Here is a 15902-nt window from a genome sequence, read left to right as displayed (position 1 = left end):
AGCAAATAATATGTAGACTTGAATTATTAGATAGAATTAGGATAGAACAGGGAAAATATCCAGCAAAGAGTATATTACCAAGTTATATTTGGGAGGTTATATAGAACATATTCCTCAAAATCTTTCTACTAGATATGTAAAGCAGCTCCTGAGATATACACCAACTCTGTCAGTCTTTGATTATGCTGATGACAAAGGTGTCCTATTTCTCCAGATTTCTGGCTTGTAAATCACACAGGTAGGTGGTGGTATATCCTTCAATTAAAAAAGAAGCTATTATACACAGCAGCATAGGTGCTAACAATTGCAAGGCAGGCAGACATGCAAAAATCAAAACACAATAAAAGATAATAAATAACTAAGAGATATGGATGGGCAACAGCAACTTCTATCACATCTACCTTAAGAAATAATGTTTTATGGTGGTGGTGATGGTTTGGTCGTTCGGTTGTATATGACTCTTGAAACCCCATGGACTGGAGCTAACCAGGCTCCACTGTCCATGGAATTTCCCAGGCAAGAATACTGAAGTGGGTTGTCATTTCCTTCTTCAATAATGTTGTATACTGAACATAATAGTTGCCAACCTCCGATTACTTGAAAAGGTAATATGTGCATTTGTACTCATCATTAAGGAAGTATATTTTTAACTTTTTATTTTACTTTGGAGTATAGTTGATTAACAATGTTGTGATAGTTTTAGCTATACAGCAAAGTGATTCAGTTATATATATATATATATATATATAAACACACATGTATATATATATATATATATATACACACACACATGTATCTGTCCTTTGTAAATTTTTTTCCTATTTAGATTGTTATATAATATTGAACAGAGTTCCTTGGAAAGCACAGTAACAACTTTTGAGACAGTAATTGGGAAGCAATATTCATGATTGGTGCTTTTAAATCATGGGTAATGATGTATTTATACAGCAGCAGGGAAGCCCTCAATGGACATGAGTTTGAGCAAACTCCAGGAGATAGTGAAGGACAGGGAAGCTGGTGTGCTGCAATCCATGGGATTGTAAAGAGTTGGACAGGGCTTAGGGACTGAATAAGAACAGCAGTCTAAGTGATCATCATGCAAATGATCTATCAGTAACATTAACATTACTTTTTAAAACATCCTTCTTATCTCAGATTCATAAAGACATTCATTTTTATCTTCAAAAATATAAGTATATAATTTATTTTAAATAGATTTTATAAAGGATGAAAATGTGAAAAATGGAAATTGTTTTTATTCTTAATATGAATATCTTTCTTAGCAAAATACAGGGTCAATCCTAGGATATGAAGACCCTGGGTGAGTATTTACAATGATGTTCTCAAAAGTCATTATTGTGCTTTCTTAGTAACAACCACAAATGGACATTTTACCAAGAGTTAGTAAGAAAATGTGAATGAAAATTCCTTTTCTGCTATGTGAAATTTACCATTTGTGTGGGTATAAAACAACACATCTTCTAAACATGTTTCCTCTTGAATTATTTAGGACATAATTACTTCTAGAACATGATCTCTTCCAGTGATGACCACATACCAGCCTTCCAGACTCCATCAGAGATGATAGGTTAGTAGCTGTGGACAGAGAAGTATGAACCCATTAAGGAAGGAATATCATCCCTGTTTTGGCAAGTCTTAAGATTGACTTGCTCATAGCTCAGTCAGTAAAGAATCTGCCTGCAATGCAGGAGACCCAGGTTCAATTCCTGGGTCGGGAAGATCTTCTGGAGAAGGAAATGGCAACTCACTCCAGTATTCTTGCCTGGAGAATCCAATGGACAGAGAAGCCTGGAAAGCTATAGTCCGTGGGGTCACAAGAGTTGGACATGACTTAGTGACTAAAGAGAGAGAGAGAAGACTGACTAGGGAGAAAATAATATCACTGCATCTATCATTAGTGCATGCATGCCTAGTTGCATCTGCCTCTCTCAAGACCCCATGGGTTGTAGCCCACCAGGCTCCTCTGTCAATGGGATTTTCCAGGCAAGGATACTGAAGTAGTTTGCCATTTCCTTCTCCAGGAGATATTCCTGACCCAATGATGGAACCCATGTCTCTTGCATCTTTTGCATTGGCAGATGGATTCTTTACCACTGCACCACCCATCAAAAGGGCTTCCTAGGTGGTACAGTGGTCAAGAGTCTGCTTGCCAGTGTAGGAGATGCAGGTTCGATCCCTGGCTCTGGAAGAGTACCTTGGAGTAGGAAATGGCAACTCATTCCAGTATTCTTGCCTGAAAATTCCATGGACAAAGGAGCCTAGTGGGCTATAGTCCATGGGGGTTGCAAAGAGCCTGATGTGACTGAACATACAGCACACCCATCAAAGACGAGAGGATATCAATTTAAGGAGTCTTTTGGCTTTGTGGAACTGGAGTCTGGAAAATTCTCAAAATAAACGTTACCATGACAGAAAAAAAAAAAAAAAAAAAGCCTGAACTGTGGTATGGAGCCTATTGAGTGGGTGGGATCCAAATATTAGACAAAGAGAGACCAGGTGGCCTTAAAGGGAGACCAGGTCCCGGGTGATTAGGTCTTAATACTCCTATTGATCAGTCCTTATACATGAGGGTCTGGGGAAGTGTGTGTGAGCCTGATAGAAGTGGTTTTCTTTGACTGAGGCAATCTTTGAAAGAAGATGAAAGCAGAGGCTCTCTGAGCACAAAACTCATTAGCTGGGCTATTTAAGGAGTGCTTCATTCATGCAGGGGAATATGGACAGTATATCGCAGCATCCCTCACAGGCATTTTTTCTAAATACATTTTCTATCTATTGCTTGCAGGTGTATGATAATGAAATTGGCCCTTTCATTTTGATTACACATCCAGTATATTTGCTAAACTTGATTATTAAATTATATAAATGGGAAAATTTTGATCTGAAAACTATGAATTACTTATTTTACATTGAACCAACTTTGAATTCTTTGAAAAATATCTAATAGTCATAATACATTTATTTTTATACATTTTAAATTTTATTTTGCTCTATGTTTATGGTTAGGCTTCCTTCATAATTCAGTTGGTAAAGAATCTGCCTGCAATGCAGGAGACCCCAGTTCGATTCCTGGGTTGGGAAGATCCTCTGGAGACGGGATAGGCTAGCCACTCCAGTGTTCTTGGGCTTCGCTTGTGGCTCAACTGGTAAAGAATCCACCTATAATGTGGGAGACCTGGGTTGGGAAGATCCCCTGGAGAGGGGAAAGGCTACCGACTCCAGTATTCTGGCCTGGAGAATTCCATGGACTGTATAGTCCATGGGGCTGCAAAGAGTCAGACACGACTGAGTGACTTTCACTTCACTTCACTTCATGTTTATGATTATTATTTTCAATAATTTATACAGTATTATAAGCATATTCTTTTAAAACTTTTTAGAATATTTCCTATGTATATTCTCAAAATATAGAATATAGGAGAAGAAAATGGCAACCCACTCCAGTGTTCTTGCCTGGAGAATCCCAGGGATGGGGGAGCTTGGTGGGCTGTCGTCTCTGGGGTCGCACAGAGTCGGACACGACTGAAGTGACTTAGCAGCAGCAGTAGCATTCTCAAAAAGAAATCTGATGTGAAATATTATAATCATCTACCTCTGACTATTTGTGGGAGCTTACAAAACAGCAAGGGTTGATTTTTTGATTCTTTGTTAGAGTAGTAATCTTGAATCAGCGTAAGACTCCCTGCAACACAAACACCGTTATGTGAAATAATTGTGTTTTTATGTATTTAACTATAATCCAGTTATTGTTTAGTTGCTAAGTTGTATCTGACTCTTTGCAACCCCATGGACTGTATCGATTTCTAGACAAGAATAATGGAGTGGGTTGCCATTTCCTTTGCTAGGAGATCTTGCCAGACTACCTGTTGAAAATGTGTTTTTCTGCATTGGCAGGTGGATTCTTTACCACTGAGCCTCCAGCGAAGCCCAATCCAGGTATGAGACATTTACAAATAAATTAGGTATAATTTATTTTAATTGCAATCTAAAAGTGTTTTATTTATTTGAAATGATTTTATTTTGTTACATTTATAAAATTTTTTAAAGTTTTCTCTCACAAATCATCTTTTATTAGAGCTAATTCATGAAACAATTTGAATAAGTCAGCACACTTCTTAATGTTCTCAAGATGTAAAGCAACTGAGATGTTTAGTGAATTAGTTTTTTGAAAAGTACTATAGCATAAGATAGAATGTTTTAGATTATTCAATTTGATGCTATTACTTAATAGAGCTATGTGAAAAAGATTGTCAAAAGCTGAATCTTCTGAAGCAGTAACACTCAGAAAAAGCTATATAAATCCATTTGATTTACAGCTCTAAAACGTATACAAATTTAGTGACATGAATTTTAATCACATTTCTTCCAAACAGCAAATATAAATAATTTGGGGTCAAAAATTAGTGCGTAACTAACAGATGATGCAATATTACTATCCCTAATTATTTTAAAGTAGTATCATTTAATAATAATCTAAGTGAAATCAGAATAGTATAAATCTATAGGAAAATGAGTTTTATGCTGCATAATAAATATAAAAATGCTTTTTGTTATTTATAAATGCCAGACTTTTAAAAATTGTAATACTGTGGAAAAATATGAAGACATTTTTAATAGCCACCTAAGAATCAAAAAAAAGATGTTTTAAGCAAAATATCCCTAAAAATGCATTTAAGGTATTCTAAAAAATAAAAACTAGATTATTAAAAGACAAAGAATTGGTAGAACTGATATTAAATATATACATTTTGAGCTGTGCAATGTGCTCCAAGTTCTTACATAGCTGATGGTAGGTAAGTCTCAACCATGACTAGCACATTTTTTAAAAATATTCTAATGGAATTAAAACAAAGTTTAAACTCATGTAAGTGAACCAAGACCTGGAATTGTCATGCTATTGTAATTGTACAATACAGTAAATTATTTGAAGGATGAAATAACTCCAAATTCTATCTGGGAACAAATAAAAATTAACACTGAAATTCCAGATAAAAATGATAATTGCCTTAATATCTGCAACAAAAATATGTTGTTGAAAGAAAAATAGCTTTTTTTCTGTGGTTTGAAAGACAATTGAATAAATATATATTATATCCAAATATTATAATAATTATAAATGAAAACTTGGTCATACATTCACATGTAATAAAAAATACAATAACAAAATCTTTGAATTAAATATTTATTATTGATGACTTGGTGACTTTTTAAAAAAACTAAATCTAGTTTATCCTGAAGTATAAATAACAGGCTCTAATGACAACTAATCAACATGTGATTGAATAAATACACAATTAGCTTTTAAGAAGCACTCAAGTCTTCTTTCATCTTCCTCCACTCCTCATTAATTGCCCCCACTCTAATTCACCCCCAGTGAAGATTAAAGGCAAATCCTCCCCATTTTAAAACAGGAGAAGTGAAGAACTAATTTTGATCAATTTGATTCAAGCACAGGTGGTCAAATCCGTTTTTTAAAAGGTAGAGATCTTAAATTTGTTACAAAGTCAGCATGTATTAATAACATATTTTTTCTTAGCTCTCTTTATTATACACATCTATGGTAAAAAGATCTTGATTAAGGGTCAGGCTTGGTTCAGGCTTGGTTTTTTTCTCCTTTGGATTTTGTGTCATTCAAGAAGTTACTGGGGTATGCTGGCTGCCTATACTTGGTTGAAGGTTGGTACTGACATCTAAGTTACCCATTTGGAAGCATTAAATAGTACTACTTGCCCATACATTCTTTCCTTTCTGATTTCAATGTGTTTTTTCTGTTTGTTGTTTTGTTTTTTCAGGAAAGTGAGTACTTGGTCTCTGAGGAGCATCTGGGAGTAGCTAGGGACTCTTTGGAAAGACAGACAAGGCTTCTTGAGTACGTTGTGCCTTTTTTGCTGACCTGCCCCATATACCTAAAGTCCATGGTAGATCCTGAGTCTAGAGAACCTTCACTAAAAGAAGGGAGGGTGCGGGATTCCCAGAGACAGTCTTCCACTTGGACAAGAAAGGCCAGTGCCCAATGGGTTGGAGCCAGGATTCCCTTGTTAACAGTAGCCATTCCTGTCAACATGAGCTTCAGTTTTCTGGCCCTTATGGTGGAGTCCCTGACTGGATAACTCTGTGTCAGAGATGCTGCTGCCACGGGATCTCCTTCCAAGGTGATACTAGGAAACTCCTCTCTGCGTCCATCCAGAGCAGTTGAGATGGAGACAGGTTAACTGAAGAGCCCTGTTAGCTTCTTCCTCTGCACTTTCAAACAGCTGAGGTCTCTGCATTGGGCTGAAGGAACTGTGGGCTCCTTCTCAGGTCCTGGGAGGGATGGTGCTGAGGAGATAGGCTCTTCTGGCTGATTCAGAAGTTGGTTATCAGTTCCCTGTGAGAAGGCACTGCTTGAGGTCTGGGGATCTCCAGCACCCTGATGTTTCTGTCCCACCTGGATCTTTTATCTGGTGACTGCCATATCCAGACTCTGCAGATTTGTGATGAAGGGTCTTCCATCACCAACACCGCATGCCTCTGGTAGTTTCTCCGCCATAAATTGTTCCAAGAAGAAAGTCTATTCAAATGGCTCTGTCTTCAACCAGTTTTGGCTCAGCATAGCCCCATTCTCCTGGTAGTCCTGGATCTCTAGATCTATCATGTGAAGCATCATTGTTAGGTCACTCACCTGGCACTGCAATGCCAGACTCATGCCCATCAGAGGACAAATCAAACATTAGGAGACCACCAAAGGGCTAGCTAGGGTGCAGTGGAAATTCCAGTAGAATGGGAGACCAGAAAGCTCACTCTGCCTCCATAGTGTCAGTGCCTCTGCCACACAGTCACAGGAGAATGCAGCTATGCCAGGGCAAGAAGCATCCTTCAACAGTGGGAAAAGCAGATCATCCAAATGTCAAAGAAAAGCCTCGGGAGGAGCAGTCAGGTGCTTGTTCAGCTCCTTGGCTCGCTGACTGATCGCACTAGTGTACACCTGTCCTTGCCACACTTGTTAAAGATCTGAAACCAGCATGGCATAGCCCTGCCTGGTGATATAGGCCTTGGCCAGGAGGGAGTTCTCGGCAAGCTGTAGCCGTGCACATGGCTGCATCAGCAAGCCTTGCTCCAGTTCCTCCATTGTGAGTGGCTGCAGGAGCTCTCACCCTCCCCATGGCAGGCTGGCCTGCCAGCTCAAACGAAAAGGTCAGTGTGTTTTTATTAATTCAGTTTCAGTTCAGTCACTCAGTCATGTTCGACTCTTTGGGACCCCATGGACTGCAGCATGCCAGGCTTCCCTGTCCATCACTAACTCCCCGAGCTTGCTCAAACTCATGTCCATTGAGTCATACCATTCAACCACTTCAGGCTCCATCATCCCCTTCTCCTCCCACCTTCAACTTTTCCCAGCATCAGGGTCTTTTCTAAGGAGTCAGTTCTTTGCCTCAGGTGGCCAAAGTATTGGAGTTTCAGCTTCAACATCAGTCCTTCCAATGAATATTCAGGACTGATTTCCTTTAGGATTGACTGGTTTGATCTCCTTGCAATCCAAGGGACTCTCAAGAGTCTTCTCCATCACTCTTCTCCAACACTACAGTTCAAAAGCATCAATTCTTCCACACTCAGCTTTCTTAGGTCTAACTCTCGCATTTTTATTAATAGGCATACTTGTTTTTTTCACTGAGTAAATTTTAAGTCTCATGTTTGGATTTAGCAAAATGTATAAATTGGGAGAAGGCAAAGGAAACCCACTCCAGTACTCTTGTTTGGAAAATCCCATGGACAGAGGAGCCTGGTGGGCTGCAGTCCATGCGGTCGCTAAGAGTCAGACATGACTGAACGACTTCTCTTTGATTTTTTACTTTCATGCATTGGAGAAGGAAATGGCAACCCACTCCAGTGTTCTTGCCTGGAGAATCCCAGGGACAGGGGAGCCTGGTGGGCTGCCATCTACGGGGTCGCATAGAGTCAGACACGACTGAAGCAACTTAGCAGCAGCAGCATAAATTGGGAAATTGTACTACTTTTATTTTTAGGACATGCAAACTGATTAAGTTAGCTAATTAAGGTTTCCTTCAAATGGCCTAGACAAATTGACAGTACTCTGGAATTGGATTATGAGGCTGAAAGCAAACCAGTAATAAAGTGTTGACTTGTTTTGTTATTGTTTCCATACCTATATTTTCTTTATGTTGTAGAAAGAGGGGGGCATGACTGAAATCATATTAGGCATGTATTCCTAATTCTTCTAAATATTTAAGAATAACCATATAAGTATTTTACTGGAACACAACAAATAGTATTCATAGGGAAGAGTGATGTTTATACTAAGATGGTAAAAAAGGTTTATAATAAAGATATTGACATAAGGGAGACTGAAACTTGCTAGGCAACATGGGAGACATGTACTATGGGGAATTACCTCTGTCTCCCTTCCCTCTGTTAAGCCAAGAGCTGGAGGAACAAAAAGAAGAAGAAGAAAGATTTCTATAATATTGTATGGTCCAAATGGTACGGTTATAAAAGTGCTGAAAGACAACAGTACTGGTGAGAACTGGAGTAGTTGGTAAAGAAAACTTGGAAATTACAAGTCTTTGGATGGGAAAGAAGGTGGAAAAATGTCCTGATCTTGGAAACATAATGGAGAAAACTAATTTGGTGGTAGTTGAAAATCAGGCAAATAAATGTAAGTAAACTGTTGTAGAAATTAGTAGTGACTTTTTAAGTCAGTGAATTGCATGCATAGAGCCCAATATTAAGATTCTTATGGGACATAGGATGACTTATAGGAAAGACAGATTCAAAATTTCTTTTCTAAATGTGTTACTCTTGAGGGCAATTCTGGAGTTAATCTGTTTGTTGTAATGTTTCTATTTGAAAATGTCAAGTGAGAGGTACAATAAAATATTTACCATTCAGTTCAGTTCAGTTCAGTTCAGTTGCTCAGTCATGTCCGACTCTTTGCGACCCCATGAATCGTAGCACGCCAGGCCTCCCTGCCCATCACCAACTCCCAGAGTTCACCCAGACTCATGTCCATTGAGTCAGTGATGCCATCCAGCCATCTCATCCTCTGTCGTCCCCTTCTCCTCCTGCCCCCAATCCCTCCCAGCATCAGAGTCTTTTCCAATGAGTCAACTCTTCGCATGAGGTGGCCAAAGTACTGGAGTTTCAGCTTTAGCATCATTCCTTCCAAAGAAATCCCAGGGCTGATCTCCTTCAGAATGGACTGGTTGGATCTCCTTGCAGTCCAAGGGACTCTCAAGAGTCTTCTCCAACACCACAGTTCAAAAGCATCAATTCTTCGGCGCTCAGCCTTCTTCACAGTCCAACTCTCACATCCATACATGACCACAGGAAAAACCATCTCCTTGACTAGACGGACCTTTGCTGGCAAAGTAATGTCTCTGCTTTTGAATATGCTATCTAGGTTGGTCGTAACTTTCTTTCCAAGGAGTAAGCGTCTTTTAATTTCATGGCTGCAATCACCATCTGCAGTGATTTTGGAGCCCAGAAAAATAAAATCTGACACTGTTTCCACTATTTCCCCATCTATTTCACATGAAATGATGGGACCGGATGCCATGATCTTCGTTTTCTGAAAGTTGAGCTTTAAGCCAACTTTCACTCTGCACTTTCACTTTCATCAACAGGCTTTTTTGCTCTTCACTTTCTGCCATAAGGGTGGTGTCATCTGCATATCTGAGGTTATTGATATTTCTCCCGGCAATCTTGGTTCCAGCTTGTGTTTCTTTCAGCCCAGCGTTTCTCATGATGTACTCTGCATATAAGTTAAATAAGCAAGGTGACAATATACAGCCTTGACTTACTCTTTTTCCTATTTGGAACCAGTCTGTTGTTCCATGTCCAGTTCTAACTGTTGCTTCCTGACCTGCATACAGATTTCTCAAGAGGCAGGTCATTTATCATTACTTATGTTATATAAAAATGTTCAGAATAGACATTTTTAAAAAGTAAGATCTGTAACACCTCTACTCAAAACCCTCAGCTATTTCTCATTTTATTGACAGTAAAAGCCCCTAAAAATTTCAAAAAACCTAACATATATTCTTTCCTTCCCATGCTGTCTGACAACATCTCCTATTTCTTCACTCCATTCCAAAAATCAGCTTCCTTGTTCTTCAACACACAAAGCATGCTCTTGACTCAGGTCCTTGAGACTATGCACTGGGCCTGGAAAATTTTCCCAATAGTCAAGTGGTTTTCTTGATTATCTTTTTCTGCAGATCAAAGAATGTGTTCTTCAATTACTCTATTTTAACCATTACTCTTCTCTCAAACCAACATTACCTATCCTCTTTTGGTTGTTGTTCAGTTGTTAATTTGTGTCTGACTCTTTGCGACTTTGTAGACTGTAGCACACCAGGCTCCTCTGCTCTTCACTATTTTTTGGAGTTTGCTCAAATTGTTGCCCATTAATTGGATGACCAAAGCTAGTGGAGGTGATGGAATTCCAGTTGAGCTATTTCAAATCCTGAAAAATGATGCTGTGAAAGTACAATATGCCAGCAAATTTGGAAAACTCAGCAGTGGCCACAGGACTGGAAAAGGTCAGTTTTCATTCCAATACCAAAGAAAGACAAATGCCAATGCCAATGTTTTCATTTCATTAATGCCAGTTTTCATTCCAATGCCAAAGAATGCTAAAACTACCGCACAATTGCACTCATCTCACAAACTAGTAAAGTAATACTCAAAAGTCTCCAAGCCAGGCTTCAGCAATACGTGAACCATGAATTTCCAGATGTTCAAGCTGGTTTTAGAAAAGGCAGAGGAACCAGAGATCAAATTGCCAACATCTGCTGGATCATCAAAAAAGCAAGAGAGTTCCAGAAAAACATCTATTTCTGCTTTATTGACTATGCCAAAGCCTTTGACTCTGTGGATCACAATAAACTGTGGAAAATTCTGAAAGAGATGGGAATACCAGACCACCTGACCTGCCTCTTGAGATATCTGTATGCAGGTCAGGAAGCAACAGTTAGAACTGGACATGGAACAACAGACTGGTTCCAAATAAGAAAAGGGTATATCAAGGCTGTATATTGTCACCCTGCTTATTTAACTTATATGCAGTGTATATCATGAGAAACGCTGGGCTGGAAGAAGCACAAGCTGGAATCAAGATTGCTGGGAGAAATATCAATAACCTCAGATATGCAGATGACACCACCCTTATGGCAGAAAGTGAAGAGGAACTCAAAAGCCTCTTGATGAAGGTGAAAGAGGAGAGTGAAAAAGTTGGCTTAAAGCTCAACTTTCAGAAAACGAAGATCATGGCATCCGGTCCCATCACTTCATTGGAAATAGATGGGGAAACAGTGGAAACAGTGTCAGACTTTATTTTTGGGGCTCCAAAATCACTGCAGATGGTGATTGCAGCCATGAAATTAAAAGACGCTTACTCCTTGGAAGGAAAGTTATGACCAACCTAGATAGCATATTCAAAAGCAGAGACATTACTTTGCCAGCAAAGGTCCGTCTAGTCAAGGTGATGGTTTTTCCTGTGGTCATGTATGGATGTGAGAGTTGGACTGTGAAGAAGGCTGAGCACGGAAGAATTGATGCTTTTGAACTGTGGTGTTGGAGAAGACTCTTGAGAGTCCCTTGGACTGCAAGGAGATCCAACCAGTCCATTCTGAAGGAGATCAGCCCTAGGATTTCTTTGGAAGAACTGATGCTAAAGCCGAAACTCCAATACTTTGGCCACCTGATGTGAAGAGTTGACTCATTGGAAAAGACTCTGATGCTGGGAGGGATTGGGGACAGGAGGAGAAGGGAACGACAGAGGATGAGATGGCTGGATGGCATCACCGACTCGATGGAAGTGAGTCTGAGTGAATTCCTGGAGATGGTGATGGACATGGAGGCCTGGCGTGCTTCAATTCATGGGGTCGCAATAAGTGAGACACGACTGAGCAACTGAACTGAATTGAAGTGGGTGATGCTATCTATCTAACCATCTCATCTTCCATAGCCCCTTTCTCCTGCTACCTTCAATCTTTCTCACCATCAGAGGCTTTTCCAATGAATCAGCTCTCTTGGTAATTGGATAGTAAAAACATGACTTGAAAATATGGTTTGAAGTATTTCCAGTAGGTTTCCAATCACCAAGACTGATACTTTGGAGAGCTTAAATTCTGTCTTGTTAGTTTTCAGTTTCTATACTCAAGAATAATCATTAAGAATTCTCATCCTTCAAATATACTCCTTTTTCTTTTTTATAGTTGATGAATACTTTGTTTTTGAACTTTGTTTGAATCTAACTCTTTTTTAAGAGTCTTTTCTTATTCTCAGTTTCTTTCATACATTAAGTCCTCATATGGATTAACACCAACTTTAATCTTTGCTGAAGTTCACTAACCACACCTCTGTTAAGTCCACATAAATTCTGTGTGGTATTGATATACCAACAAATTGCTACTTATTTATCCTGAGATTTGCAGTTTTTTATATTTGATTTTTAATCATTATTTTCTTATATTTAGCGAGTTCTATTCAGGCACTCTACCCAAGAGACAGTCAAACTATCCCATTATTTAGGTGAATGGACAGCAAATTTAAAGTAATTTTTAATTATAACTTTGCACTTTTGATACATTGTAAAAATTCCCACTCTCTTTAATATGGGGAGCTGGTAAGATAAATAGTTCCTGAACAACAATGACTTAAAGATATATTTGCTGTATTAGTTAAAGTTCATCAGAAAAATAGAACCAGCAAGATGTGTTTTCATAGATTTATTTTAAGGAATTGGCCGCTCACATAATTGTGAAGGTCAAGTCTAAAATCTTCAGAGCATATTGACAGTTTTGATTTCCAAGGAAGAGCCACAGTCCAAGTCCACAGGCATTTTTCAGACAAAATGCAGGAAAAATTCCCTCTTGCTTGGGAGAGGGCAGTCTTTGTTCTGTTAAGGCCTTCATCTAATTGAATGAGCCCCACTCACATAACAGAGGCTAGTCTCCTTTATCCAAAGTACACCTATTTAAATGTTAATCTCACTCAAAAACACTTTCACAACAACATCCAGGAAAATGTTTCCCCAAATAGTCGACATTCCCTGGTGGCTCAGTGGGTAAAGAATCTGCCTACAATGCAGACCTGAGTTTGAGAAGAGAATGACTACCAACTCCAATATTCTTGCTGGAGAATTCCATGGACAGAACAACCTGCTGGGCTATAGTTCATGGGGTCCCAGAGAGTTGGACATGACAGAGAGACTAAAATTTCACTTCTTCCAATAGTTGGTAATATGGCCCAGGTAAGTTGACACACAAAATTATCCTTAATATTCCTCTGAAACCCTTTACACCTTAAAATTATACTGTGTAGATAATTATGTAAATATGGCAATTATATGTATCTACACACATTAGTTCTTCAAATAATGTGAATCATAGGACATAATAGTTCATCTTTTCAATCTTAAAATGGCAAAGGCTGTTTTTTCATAGTCACACGTTGAAAGAGCACCAAGTTGTTTTGCAAGCATTTTTTACATATGTTAGCAGGCTATACTAGATGACTGAGTAATATGTAAAATCACAGGTAGGAGATTATCGAGAATCACACTGCTGCCTTTTCTATCTTTTCCCATGAAAATGACCCAAGCATAAGCATCCAATATTTGAAAGCTTAGGAAATGAGTACCATTAGAATCAGCTTGAAAAACAAACAAACAAACAAACAAACAGAAAGTGAAAGTGTTAGTCACTCAGTTGTGTCCGACTCTTTGCAACCCCATGACTCCTCTGTCCATGGAATTCTCCAGATAAGAATACTGGAGTGGGTAGCCATTACCTTCTCCAGAGGATCTTCCCAACTCAGGGACTGAACCTGGATCTCCCCGAGTCCAGGCAGATTCTTTACCATTTGAGCCACTAGAGAAGCCCCAGAATCAGCCTAGATGAGGGTATAAAATGCAATGTGATTTGAGCAATCATCAAATAGTTGGACATGACTGAGCAACTAACACACACAGACACACTCAAAATTATGACTTAGAAGTCATAAAATAAGTCAAGAAAAAAAAACATCATTATATAATACTGCTGTCTTGAAATACAGATATATATTTCTCATGCACTGCCGTATATGCCTATCACCTAGATGATTGTTTAAATCATAAAGTTTTATTAATATCAGTGGATTTCAGTAATTTTCACCAAGTTTTTTTTTCCCCCCTCAGTGAAAAAACTGACTAGTTTTATTGTGGTTTTCATTGAGTGTTTTTTTTTTTTCTGAAAAATGCATGCCCTGTGTCCCAGGAAACCACTCACTCTTGGGCAAATGAGGGTTCATCACCATAAGACCGATGACTGATTAAGACAGTGACTCCCAATATGAAAGGAGGGATATAGGAGTGGGAAGAACATTGAGCAATAATGCCCAAGCTTCAAGTTTCACAGCTTTAAAAAAAAAAAAAAAGATTGAAAAACAAGGCATGGCTTTTCTTTAGAATTTTACCCTGAAAGTCAAAGTCGCTCAGTCATGTCCAACTCTTTGTGATCCCGTGAACTATATAGTCCACGGAATTCTTGAGGCCAGAATACTGGACGGGGTAGCCGTTCCCTTCTCCAGGGGATCTTCCCAACACAAGGATCGAACCCTGATCTCCCACATTGCAGGCGGATTCTTTACTAGCTGAGCCACAAGGGAATTTTACCATATAAGAGTACAAAAATATACAAAAACCCTATACAACTATCTTTACTATCATTCAATTAAAGGAATTTAATTGAATTCAGAGTTTAAATTTTAAATACAGCAAAATATAATCTCAGATTAAAAGACAATCATTAAAATTGAGAACATTGTGTTTTCTCATTTTATCACAGGATGCTAAAAAATTCCCCCACTGACATTATCGACCTGTATCAGTGAATTCTGCCTTATGAAACTAATAACCACTCTCTCTCTTCCTTTCTATCAGATAAGCCTGCTCATTCCCCTCAAGAATATGTCACATCTGTTTTTTTTCTTTGAAAATGCAAATAATTTTTCTCTAATTTGAAAAAATAAGAAATAAGGTGAATGGTCCTTAATACTTGGAGGAGGGTAGGATATATAACAGTAATACTTATTTGGGGACATCTTAATACTTCAGGATGTGTATAATTCAAGAGAATCTACTTCTGAAAAAAAATAGATATATGTACACAAAATATTACCTATAATTTCAGGGGCTTCAAAGAACCTCTAGAGCCCAGAGACCCTGGGACCAGAAATCTTGTTTAAATGTGGCTGACAAATGTTTAATTATCTTCTAGTCAAATACATTCAACTGGCTTCCTTCTGCCTCACAACAGCAGTGATGAGAAAATGTGTGGGCTTCTCTGAGGTCTCCACTGACACAGATCCTGAGTTCTGCCACGTCAAATACACCAGCCAGGTTAAGCTCATAATACCACAGTATAAGACAGAGGGAATGAGCAACAGGCCTGGATAGGTTTTTCAGAGGACATTACAATGAAGAGACTTTAAAACATTTAAATTTCAAACAAATATTAGTCTAAGGCATACAGAGGCTTTACATGCGAGTGAACAGAGCTTTGCTTTCTGTGAGAAAGACTCTGGTAGGTATTTGCTATTTAAATCTTTTCAGGTAATTAGTCCCTGTGGTGCCTTCCATTTCAGGCTCCAGCTGTTCATGCTAATGAGATGTCACTTGGTGTCAGGAATTCCCATCCTCCAGCATTAGGCAGTTAACCAATAATGGGGTGCTTGTGAAGCTGCACACATAAAGAGAGGTGATGAACAACTTAAACTTAATTATCTCTGCTTTTATCCACAAAAAAGGGCAAAGGATATTTATAGTATTAGTGTTAGTAGAAAGTCCCCTCTCTGATGAAGAAATTTCAAAAAGAAGAAAAGGGAAAAGTTTAACATTTCAG

The 15902-nt window shown here is 38.6% G+C and overlaps 1 pseudogene; it reads right to left on the bottom strand.

Annotated features, from left to right (window-relative positions):
- Positions 1–6226: 6226 nt before the first annotated feature.
- Positions 6227–7126, bottom strand: LOC147378705 (non-homologous end-joining factor 1 pseudogene; annotated as a pseudogene).
- Between the last annotated feature and the right edge of the window lie 8776 nt (positions 7127–15902).

This window comes from Bos grunniens, chromosome 2 (assembly GCF_055505025.1).
Source record: "Bos grunniens cultivar Pamir isolate PY7600 chromosome 2, Bosgru_T2T1.0, whole genome shotgun sequence".
Classification (NCBI taxonomy): Eukaryota; Metazoa; Chordata; class Mammalia; order Artiodactyla; family Bovidae; genus Bos; species Bos grunniens.
This window is presented reverse-complemented; position numbering and strand designations above follow the sequence as displayed.